The following is a 12,274-nucleotide window of genomic DNA, read 5'->3' on the forward strand; positions in this document are numbered from 1 at the left end:
TGACAATTTCTGAGCACTGGGGTTAAGGGCTGACTCAGTGTGCTCTTCTGAGCCAAGCAGTTACACTGCGAATCTAAGAGCTGAGAAAAAGCGTTTATTTCGGGCTGAAAAACACGTTTTAAAAACAGTGTTGTTCCTGCCCTATAAGTTACATGGGGGTTACCAAAGTTGCCAAAACGTGTTTATTTCTGCTGAAAAACACGTTTTGACAATTTCTGTACACTGGGGTTAAGGGCTGACTCAATGTGCTCTTCTGAGCCAGGCAGTTACACTGCGAATCTAAGAGCTGAGAAAAAGCGTTTATTTCTGGCTGAAAAACACGTTTTGAAAACTGTGCTGTTCCTGCCCTTTAAGTTACATGGGGGTTACCAAAGTTGCCAAAACATGTTTATTTCTGCTGAAAAACACGTTTTGACAATTTCTGTACACTGGGGTTAAGGGCTGACTCAATGTGCTCTTCTGTGCCAGGCAGTTACACAGCGATTCTAAGGGCTGACAAAACGCGTTTATTTCGGGCTGAAAAACACGTTTTGAAAACTGTGTTGTTCCTGCCCTATAAGTTACATGGGGGTTACCAAAGTTGCCAAAACGTGTTTATTTCTGCTGAAAAACACGTTTTGACAATTTCTGAGCACTGGGGTTAAGGGCTGACTCAGTGTGCTCTTCTGAGCCAAGCAGTTACACTGTGAATCTAAGAGCTGAGAAAAAGCGTTTATTTCGGGCTGAAAAACACGTTTTGAAAACTGTGCTGTTCCTGCCCTATAAGTTACATGGGGGTTACCAAAGTTGCCAAAACATGTTTATTTCTGCTGAAAAACACGTTTTGACAATTTCTGTACACTGGGGTTAAGGGCTGACTCAATGTGCTCTTCTGTGCCAGGCAGTTACACAGCGATTCTAAGGGCTGACAAAACGCGTTTATTTCGGGCTGAAAAACACGTTTTGAAAACTGTGTTGTTCCTGCCCTATAAGTTACATGGGGGTTACCAAAGTTGCCAAAACGTGTTTATTTCTGCTGAAAAACACGTTTTGACAATTTCTGAGCACTGGGGTTAAGGGCTGACTCAGTGTGCTCTTCTGAGCCAAGCAGTTACACTGCGAATCTAAGAGCTGAGAAAAAGCGTTTATTTCGGGCTGAAAAACACGTTTTGAAAACAGTGTTGTTCCTGCCCTATAAGTTACATGGGGGTTTCCAAAGTTGCCAAAACGTGTTTATTTCTGCTGAAAAACACGTTTTGACAATTTCTGAGCACTGGGGTTAAGGGCTGACTCAGTGTGCTCTTCTGAGCCAGGCAGTTACACTGCGAATCTAAGAGCTGAGAAAAAGCGTATATTTCGGGCTGAAAAACACGTTTTGAAAACTGTGCTGTTCCTGCCCTATAAGTTACATGGGGGTTACCAAAGTTGCCAAAACATGTTTATTTCTGCTGAAAAACACGTTTTGACAATTTCTGTACACTGGGGTTAAGGGCTGACTCAATGTGCTCTTCTGAGCCAGGCAGTTACACAGCGATTCTAAGGGCTGACAAAACGCGTTTATTTCGGGCTGAAAAACACGTTTTGAAAATTGTGTTGTTCCTGCCCTATAAGTTACATGGGGGTTACCAAAGTTGCCAAAACATCTTTATTTCTGCTGAAAAACACGTTTTGACAATTTCTGTACACTGGGGTTAAGGGCTGACTCAATGTGCTCTTCTGTGCCAAGCAGTTACACAGCGATTCTAAGGGCTGACAAAACGCGTTTATTTCGGGCTGAAAAACACGTTTTGAAAACTGTGTTGTTCCTGCCCTATAAGTTACATGGGGGTTACCAAAGTTGCCAAAACGTGTTTATTTCTGCTGAAAAACACGTTTTGACAATTTCTGAGCACTGGGGTTAAGGGCTGACTCAGTGTGCTCTTCTGAGCCAAGCAGTTACACTGCGAATCTAAGAGCTGAGAAAAAGCGTTTATTTCGGGCTGAAAAACACGTTTTGAAAACTGTGCTGTTCCTGCCCTATAAGTTACATGGGGGTTACCAAAGTTGCCAAAACATGTTTATTTCTGCTGAAAAACACGTTTTGACAATTTCTGTACACTGGGGTGAAGGGCTGACTCAATGTGCTCTTCTGAGCCAGGCAGTTACACTGCGAATCTAAGAGCTGAGAAAAAGCGTTTATTTCTGGCTGAAAAACACGTTTTGAAAACTGTGCTGTTCCTGCCCTTTAAGTTACATGGGGGTTACCAAAGTTGCCAAAACATGTTTATTTCTGCTGAAAAACACGTTTTGACAATTTCTGTACACTGGGGTTAAGGGCTGACTCAATGTGCTCTTCTGAGCCAGGCAGTTACACAGCGATTCTAAGGGCTGACAAAACGCGTTTATTTCGGGCTGAAAAACACGTTTTGAAAACTGTGTTGTTCCTGCCCTATAAGTTACATGGGGGTTACCAAAGTTGCCAAAACGTGTTTATTTCTGCTGAAAAACACGTTTTGACAATTTCTGAGCACTGGGGTTAAGGGCTGACTCAGTGTGCTCTTCTGAGCCAAGCAGTTACACTGCGAATCTAAGAGCTGAGAAAAAGCGTTTATTTCGGGTTGAAAAACACGTTTTGAAAACAGTGTTGTTCCTGCCTTATAAGTTACATGGGGGTTACCAAAGTTGCCAAAACGTGTTTATTTCTGCTGAAAAACACGTTTTGACAATTTCTGAGCACTGGGGTTAAGGGCTGACTCAGTGTGCTCTTCTGAGCCAGGCAGTTACACTGCGAATCTAAGAACTGAGAAAAAGCGTTTATTTCGGGCTGAAAAACACGTTTTGAAAACTGTGCTGTTCCTGCCCTATAAGTTACATGGGGGTTACCAAAGTTGCCAAAACATGTTTATTTCTGCTGAAAAACACGTTTTGACAATTTCTGTACACTGGGGTTAAGGGCTGACTCAATGTGCTCTTCTGTGCCAGGCAGTTACACAGCGATTCTAAGGGCTGACAAAACGCGTTTATTTCGGGCTGAAAAACACGTTTTGAAAACTGTGTTGTTCCTGCCCTATAAGTTACATGGGGGTTACCAAAGTTGCCAAAACGTGTTTATTTCTGCTGAAAAACACGTTTTGACAATTTCTGAGCACTGGGGTTAAGGGCTGACTCAGTGTGCTCTTCTGAGCCAAGCAGTTACACTGCGAATCTAAGAGCTGAGAAAAAGCGTTTATTTCGGGCTGAAAAACACGTTTTGAAAACTGTGCTGTTCCTGCCCTATAAGTTACATGGGGGTTACCAAAGTTGCCAAAACATGTTTATTTCTGCTGAAAAACACGTTTTGACAATTTCTGTACACTGGGGTGAAGGGCTGACTCAATGTGCTCTTCTGAGCCAGGCAGTTACACTGCGAATCTAAGAGCTGAGAAAAAGCGTTTATTTCGGGCTGAAAAACACGTTTTGAAAACTGTGCTGTTCCTGCCCTATAAGTTACATGGGGGTTACCAAAGTTGCCAAAACATGTTTATTTCTGCTGAAAAACACGTTTTGACAATTTCTGTACTCTGGGGTTAAGGGCTGACTCAATGTGCTCTTCTGAGCCAGGCAGTTACACAGCGATTCTAAGGGCTGACAAAACGCGTTTATTTCGGGCTGAAAAACACGTTTTGAAAACTGTGTTGTTCCTGCCCTATAAGTTACATGGGGGTTACCAAAGTTGCCAAAACATGTTTATTTCTGCTGAAAAACACGTTTTGACAATTTCTGTACACTGGGGTTAAGGGCTGACTCAATGTGCTCTTCTGTGCCAAGCAGTTACACAGCGATTCTAAGGGCTGACAAAACGCGTTTATTTCGGGCTGAAAAACACGTTTTGAAAACTGTTTTGTTCCTGCCCTATAAGTTACATGGGGGTTACCAAAGTTGCCAAAACGTGTTTATTTCTGCTGAAAAACACGTTTTGACAATTTCTGAGCACTGGGGTTAAGGGCTGACTCAGTGTGCTCTTCTGAGCCAAGCAGTTACACTGCGAATCTAAGAGCTGAGAAAAAGCGTTTATTTCGGGCTGAAAAACACGTTTTGAAAACTGTGCTGTTCCTGCCCTATAAGTTACATGGGGGTTACCAAAGTTGCCAAAACATGTTTATTTCTGCTGAAAAACACGTTTTGACAATTTCTGTACACTGGGGTGAAGGGCTGACTCAATGTGCTCTTCTGAGCCAGGCAGTTACACTGCGAATCTAAGAGCTGAGAAAAAGCGTTTATTTCGGGCTGAAAAACACGTTTTGAAAACTGTGCTGTTCCTGCCCTATAAGTTACATGGGGGTTACCAAAGTTGCCAAAACATGTTTATTTCTGCTGAAAAACACGTTTTGACAATTTCTGTACACTGGGGTTAAGGGCTGACTCAATGTGCTCTTCTGAGCCAGGCAGTTACACAGCGATTCTAAGGGCTGACAAAACGCGTTTATTTCGGGCTGAAAAACACGTTTTGAAAACTGTGCTGTTCCTGCCCTATAAGTTACATGGGGGTTACCAAAGTTGCCAAAACATGTTTATTTCTGCTGAAAAACACGTTTTGACAATTTCTGTACTCTGGGGTTAAGGGCTGACTCAATGTGCTCTTCTGAGCCAGGCAGTTACACAGCGATTCTAAGGGCTGACAAAACGCGTTTATTTCGGGCTGAAAAACACGTTTTGAAAACTGTGTTGTTCCTGCCCTATAAGTTACATGGGGGTTACCAAAGTTGCCAAAACATGTTTATTTCTGCTGAAAAACACGTTTTGACAATTTCTGTACACTGGGGTTAAGGGCTGACTCAATGTGCTCTTCTGTGCCAAGCAGTTACACAGCGATTCTAAGGGCTGACAAAACGCGTTTATTTCGGGCTGAAAAACACGTTTTGAAAACTGTTTTGTTCCTGCCCTATAAGTTACATGGGGGTTACCAAAGTTGCCAAAACGTGTTTATTTCTGCTGAAAAACACGTTTTGACAATTTCTGAGCACTGGGGTTAAGGGCTGACTCAGTGTGCTCTTCTGAGCCAAGCAGTTACACTGCGAATCTAAGAGCTGAGAAAAAGCGTTTATTTCGGGCTGAAAAACACGTTTTGAAAACTGTGCTGTTCCTGCCCTATAAGTTACATGGGGGTTACCAAAGTTGCCAAAACATGTTTATTTCTGCTGAAAAACACGTTTTGACAATTTCTGTACACTGGGGTGAAGGGCTGACTCAATGTGCTCTTCTGAGCCAGGCAGTTACACTGCGAATCTAAGAGCTGAGAAAAAGCGTTTATTTCGGGCTGAAAAACACGTTTTGAAAACTGTGCTGTTCCTGCCCTATAAGTTACATGGGGGTTACCAAAGTTGCCAAAACATGTTTATTTCTGCTGAAAAACACGTTTTGACAATTTCTGTACACTGGGGTTAAGGGCTGACTCAATGTGCTCTTCTGAGCCAGGCAGTTACACAGCGATTCTAAGGGCTGACAAAACGCGTTTATTTCGGGCTGAAAAACACGTTTTGAAAACTGTGTTGTTCCTGCCCTATAAGTTACATGGGGGTTACCAAAGTTGCCAAAACGTGTTTATTTCTGCTGAAAAACACGTTTTGACAATTTCTGAGCACTGGGGTTAAGGGCTGACTCAGTGTGCTCTTCTGAGCCAAGCAGTTACACTGCGAATCTAAGAGCTGAGAAAAAGCGTTTATTTCGGGCTGAAAAACACGTTTTGAAAACAGTGTTGTTCCTGCCCTATAAGTTACATGGGGGTTTCCAAAGTTGCCAAAACGTGTTTATTTCTGCTGAAAAACACGTTTTGACAATTTCTGAGCACTGGGGTTAAGGGCTGACTCAGTGTGCTCTTCTGAGCCAGGCAGTTACACTGCGAATCTAAGAGCTGAGAAAAAGCGTATATTTCGGGCTGAAAAACACGTTTTGAAAACTGTGCTGTTCCTGCCCTATAAGTTACATGGGGGTTACCAAAGTTGCCAAAACATGTTTATTTCTGCTGAAAAACACGTTTTGACAATTTCTGTACACTGGGGTTAAGGGCTGACTCAATGTGCTCTTCTGAGCCAGGCAGTTACACAGCGATTCTAAGGGCTGACAAAACGCGTTTATTTCGGGCTGAAAAACACGTTTTGAAAACTGTGTTGTTCCTGCCCTATAAGTTACATGGGGGTTACCAAAGTTGCCAAAACATGTTTATTTCTGCTGAAAAACACGTTTTGACAATTTCTGTACACTGGGGTTAAGGGCTGACTCAATGTGCTCTTCTGTGCCAGGCAGTTACACAGCGATTCTAAGGGCTGACAAAACGCGTTTATTTCGGGCTGAAAAACACGTTTTGAAAACTGTGTTGTTCCTGCCCTATAAGTTACATGGGGGTTACCAAAGTTGCCAAAACGTGTTTATTTCTGCTGAAAAACACGTTTTGACAATTTCTGAGCACTGGGGTTAAGGGCTGACTCAGTGTGCTCTTCTGAGCCAAGCAGTTACACTGCGAATCTAAGAGCTGAGAAAAAGCGTTTATTTCGGGCTGAAAAACACGTTTTGAAAACTGTGCTGTTCCTGCCCTATAAGTTACATGGGGGTTACCAAAGTTGCCAAAACATGTTTATTTCTGCTGAAAAACACGTTTTGACAATTTCTGTACACTGGGGTTAAGGGCTGACTCAATGTGCTCTTCTGTGCCAGGCAGTTACACAGCGATTCTAAGGGCTGACAAAACGCGTTTATTTCGGGCTGAAAAACACGTTTTGAAAACTGTGTTGTTCCTGCCCTATAAGTTACATGGGGGTTACCAAAGTTGCCAAAACGTGTTTATTTCTGCTGAAAAACACGTTTTGACAATTTCTGAGCACTGGGGTTAAGGGCTGACTCAGTGTGCTCTTCTGAGCCAAGCAGTTACACTGCGAATCTAAGAGCTGAGAAAAAGCGTTTATTTCGGGCTGAAAAACACGTTTTGAAAACTGTGCTGTTCCTGCCCTATAAGTTACATGGGGGTTACCAAAGTTGCCAAAACATGTTTATTTCTGCTGAAAAACACGTTTTGACAATTTCTGTACACTGGGGTGAAGGGCTGACTCAATGTGCTCTTCTGAGCCAGGCAGTTACACTGCGAATCTAAGAGCTGAGAAAAAGCGTTTATTTCGGGCTGAAAAACACGTTTTGAAAACTGTGCTGTTCCTGCCCTATAAGTTACATGGGGGTTACCAAAGTTGCCAAAACATGTTTATTTCTGCTGAAAAACACGTTTTGACAATTTCTGTACTCTGGGGTTAAGGGCTGACTCAATGTGCTCTTCTGAGCCAGGCAGTTACACAGCGATTCTAAGGGCTGACAAAACGCGTTTATTTCGGGCTGAAAAACACGTTTTGAAAACTGTGTTGTTCCTGCCCTATAAGTTACATGGGGGTTACCAAAGTTGCCAAAACATGTTTATTTCTGCTGAAAAACACGTTTTGACAATTTCTGTACACTGGGGTTAAGGGCTGACTCAATGTGCTCTTCTGTGCCAAGCAGTTACACAGCGATTCTAAGGGCTGACAAAACGCGTTTATTTCGGGCTGAAAAACACGTTTTGAAAACTGTTTTGTTCCTGCCCTATAAGTTACATGGGGGTTACCAAAGTTGCCAAAACGTGTTTATTTCTGCTGAAAAACACGTTTTGACAATTTCTGAGCACTGGGGTTAAGGGCTGACTCAGTGTGCTCTTCTGAGCCAAGCAGTTACACTGCGAATCTAAGAGCTGAGAAAAAGCGTTTATTTCGGGCTGAAAAACACGTTTTGAAAACTGTGCTGTTCCTGCCCTATAAGTTACATGGGGGTTACCAAAGTTGCCAAAACATGTTTATTTCTGCTGAAAAACACGTTTTGACAATTTCTGTACACTGGGGTGAAGGGCTGACTCAATGTGCTCTTCTGAGCCAGGCAGTTACACTGCGAATCTAAGAGCTGAGAAAAAGCGTTTATTTTGGGCTGAAAAACACGTTTTGAAAACTGTGCTGTTCCTGCCCTATAAGTTACATGGGGGTTACCAAAGTTGCCAAAACATGTTTATTTCTGCTGAAAAACACGTTTTGACAATTTCTGTACACTGGGGTTAAGGGCTGACTCAATGTGCTCTTCTGAGCCAGGCAGTTACACAGCGATTCTAAGGGCTGACAAAACGCGTTTATTTCGGGCTGAAAAACACGTTTTGAAAACTGTGTTGTTCCTGCCCTATAAGTTACATGGGGGTTACCAAAGTTGCCAAAACGTGTTTATTTCTGCTGAAAAACACGTTTTGACAATTTCTGAGCACTGGGGTTAAGGGCTGACTCAGTGTGCTCTTCTGAGCCAAGCAGTTACACTGCGAATCTAAGAGCTGAGAAAAAGCGTTTATTTTGGGCTGAAAAACACGTTTTGAAAACAGTGTTGTTCCTGCCCTATAAGTTACATGGGGGTTTCCAAAGTTGCCAAAACGTGTTTATTTCTGCTGAAAAACACGTTTTGACAATTTCTGAGCACTGGGGTTAAGGGCTGACTCAGTGTGCTCTTCTGAGCCAGGCAGTTACACTGCGAATCTAAGAGCTGAGAAAAAGCGTATATTTCGGGCTGAAAAACACGTTTTGAAAACTGTGCTGTTCCTGCCCTATAAGTTACATGGGGGTTACCAAAGTTGCCAAAACATGTTTATTTCTGCTGAAAAACACGTTTTGACAATTTCTGTACACTGGGGTTAAGGGCTGACTCAATGTGCTCTTCTGAGCCAGGCAGTTACACAGCGATTCTAAGGGCTGACAAAACGCGTTTATTTCGGGTTGAAAAACACGTTTTGAAAACTGTGTTGTTCCTGCCCTATAAGTTACATGGGGGTTACCAAAGTTGCCAAAACATCTTTATTTCTGCTGAAAAACACGTTTTGACAATTTCTGTACACTGGGGTTAAGGGCTGACTCAATGTGCTCTTCTGTGCCAAGCAGTTACACAGCGATTCTAAGGGCTGACAAAACGCGTTTATTTCGGGCTGAAAAACACGTTTTGAAAACTGTGTTGTTCCTGCCCTATAAGTTACATGGGGGTTACCAAAGTTGCCAAAACGTGTTTATTTCTGCTGAAAAACACGTTTTGACAATTTCTGAGCACTGGGGTTAAGGGCTGACTCAGTGTGCTCTTCTGAGCCAAGCAGTTACACTGCGAATCTAAGAGCTGAGAAAAAGCGTTTATTTCGGGCTGAAAAACACGTTTTGAAAACTGTGCTGTTCCTGCCCTATAAGTTACATGGGGGTTACCAAAGTTGCCAAAACATGTTTATTTCTGCTGAAAAACACGTTTTGACAATTTCTGTACACTGGGGTGAAGGGCTGACTCAATGTGCTCTTCTGAGCCAGGCAGTTACACTGCGAATCTAAGAGCTGAGAAAAAGCGTTTATTTCGGGCTGAAAAACACGTTTTGAAAACTGTGCTGTTCCTGCCCTATAAGTTACATGGGGGTTACCAAAGTTGCCAAAACATGTTTATTTCTGCTGAAAAACACGTTTTGACAATTTCTGTACACTGGGGTTAAGGGCTGACTCAATGTGCTCTTCTGAGCCAGGCAGTTACACAGCGATTCTAAGGGCTGACAAAACGCGTTTATTTCGGGCTGAAAAACACGTTTTGAAAACTGTGTTGTTCCTGCCCTATAAGTTACATGGGGGTTACCAAAGTTGCCAAAACGTGTTTATTTCTGCTGAAAAACACGTTTTGACAATTTCTGAGCACTGGGGTTAAGGGCTGACTCAGTGTGCTCTTCTGAGCCAAGCAGTTACACTGCGAATCTAAGAGCTGAGAAAAAGCGTTTATTTCGGGCTGAAAAACACGTTTTGAAAACAGTGTTGTTCCTGCCCTATAAGTTACATGGGGGTTTCCAAAGTTGCCAAAACGTGTTTATTTCTGCTGAAAAACACGTTTTGACAATTTCTGAGCACTGGGGTTAAGGGCTGACTCAGTGTGCTCTTCTGAGCCAGGCAGTTACACTGCGAATCTAAGAGCTGAGAAAAAGCGTATATTTCGGGCTGAAAAACACGTTTTGAAAACTGTGCTGTTCCTGCCCTATAAGTTACATGGGGGTTACCAAAGTTGCCAAAACATGTTTATTTCTGCTGAAAAACACGTTTTGACAATTTCTGTACACTGGGGTTAAGGGCTGACTCAATGTGCTCTTCTGTGCCAGGCAGTTACACAGCGATTCTAAGGGCTGACAAAACGCGTTTATTTCGGGCTGAAAAACACGTTTTGAAAACTGTGTTGTTCCTGCCCTATAAGTTACATGGGGGTTACCAAAGTTGCCAAAACGTGTTTATTTCTGCTGAAAAACACGTTTTGACAATTTCTGAGCACTGGGGTTAAGGGCTGACTCAGTGTGCTCTTCTGAGCCAAGCAGTTACACTGCGAATCTAAGAGCTGAGAAAAAGCGTTTATTTCGGGCTGAAAAACACGTTTTGAAAACTGTGCTGTTCCTGCCCTATAAGTTACATGGGGGTTACCAAAGTTGCCAAAACATGTTTATTTCTGCTGAAAAACACGTTTTGACAATTTCTGTACACTGGGGTGAAGGGCTGACTCAATGTGCTCTTCTGAGCCAGGCAGTTACACTGCGAATCTAAGAGCTGAGAAAAAGCGTTTATTTCGGGCTGAAAAACACGTTTTGAAAACTGTGCTGTTCCTGCCCTATAAGTTACATGGGGGTTACCAAAGTTGCCAAAACATGTTTATTTCTGCTGAAAAACACGTTTTGACAATTTCTGTACACTGGGGTTAAGGGCTGACTCAATGTGCTCTTCTGTGCCAGGCAGTTACACAGCGATTCTAAGGGCTGACAAAACGCGTTTATTTCGGGCTGAAAAACACGTTTTGAAAACTGTGTTGTTCCTGCCCTATAAGTTACATGGGGGTTACCAAAGTTGCCAAAACGTGTTTATTTCTGCTGAAAAACACGTTTTGACAATTTCTGAGCACTGGGGTTAAGGGCTGACTCAGTGTGCTCTTCTGAGCCAAGCAGTTACACTGCGAATCTAAGAGCTGAGAAAAAGCGTTTATTTCGGGCTGAAAAACACGTTTTGAAAACAGTGTTGTTCCTGCCTTATAAGTTACATGGGGGTTACCAAAGTTGCCAAAACGTGTTTATTTCTGCTGAAAAACACGTTTTGACAATTTCTGAGCACTGGGGTTAAGGGCTGACTCAGTGTGCTCTTCTGAGCCAGGCAGTTACACTGCGAATCTAAGAGCTGAGAAAAAGCGTTTATTTCGGGCTGAAAAACACGTTTTGAAAACTGTGCTGTTCCTGCCCTATAAGTTACATGGGGGTTACCAAAGTTGCCAAAACATGTTTATTTCTGCTGAAAAACACGTTTTGACAATTTCTGTACACTGGGGTTAAGGGCTGACTCAATGTGCTCTTCTGTGCCAGGCAGTTACACAGCGATTCTAAGGGCTGAGAAAACGCGTTTATTTCGGGCTGAAAAACACGTTTTGAAAACTGTGTTGTTCCTGCCCTATAAGTTACATGGGGGTTACCAAAGTTGCCAAAACGTGTTTATTTCTGCTGAAAAACACGTTTTGACAATTTCTGAGCACTGGGGTTAAGGGCTGACTCAGTGTGCTCTTCTGAGCCAAGCAGTTACACTGCGAATCTAAGAGCTGAGAAAAAGCGTTTATTTCGGGCTGAAAAACACGTTTTGAAAACTGTGCTGTTCCTGCCCTATAAGTTACATGGGGGTTACCAAAGTTGCCAAAACATGTTTATTTCTGCTGAAAAACACGTTTTGACAATTTCTGTACACTGGGGTGAAGGGCTGACTCAATGTGCTCTTCTGAGCCAGGCAGTTACACTGCGAATCTAAGAGCTGAGAAAAAGCGTTTATTTCGGGCTGAAAAACACGTTTTGAAAACTGTGCTGTTCCTGCCCTATAAGTTACATGGGGGTTACCAAAGTTGCCAAAACATGTTTATTTCTGCTGAAAAACACGTTTTGACAATTTCTGTACTCTGGGGTTAAGGGCTGACTCAATGTGCTCTTCTGAGCCAGGCAGTTACACAGCGATTCTAAGGGCTGACAAAACGCGTTTATTTCGGGCTGAAAAACACGTTTTGAAAACTGTGTTGTTCCTGCCCTATAAGTTACATGGGGGTTACCAAAGTTGCCAAAACATGTTTATTTCTGCTGAAAAACACGTTTTGACAATTTCTGTACACTGGGGTTAAGGGCTGACTCAATGTGCTCTTCTGTGCCAAGCAGTTACACAGCGATTCTAAGGGCTGACAAAACGCGTTTATTTCGGGCTGAAAAACACGTTTT

The sequence above is a fragment of the Atractosteus spatula genome, chromosome 13 (assembly GCF_055471065.1).
Source record: "Atractosteus spatula isolate fAtrSpa1 chromosome 13, fAtrSpa1.hap1, whole genome shotgun sequence".
Lineage (NCBI taxonomy): Eukaryota > Metazoa > Chordata > Actinopteri > Semionotiformes > Lepisosteidae > Atractosteus > Atractosteus spatula.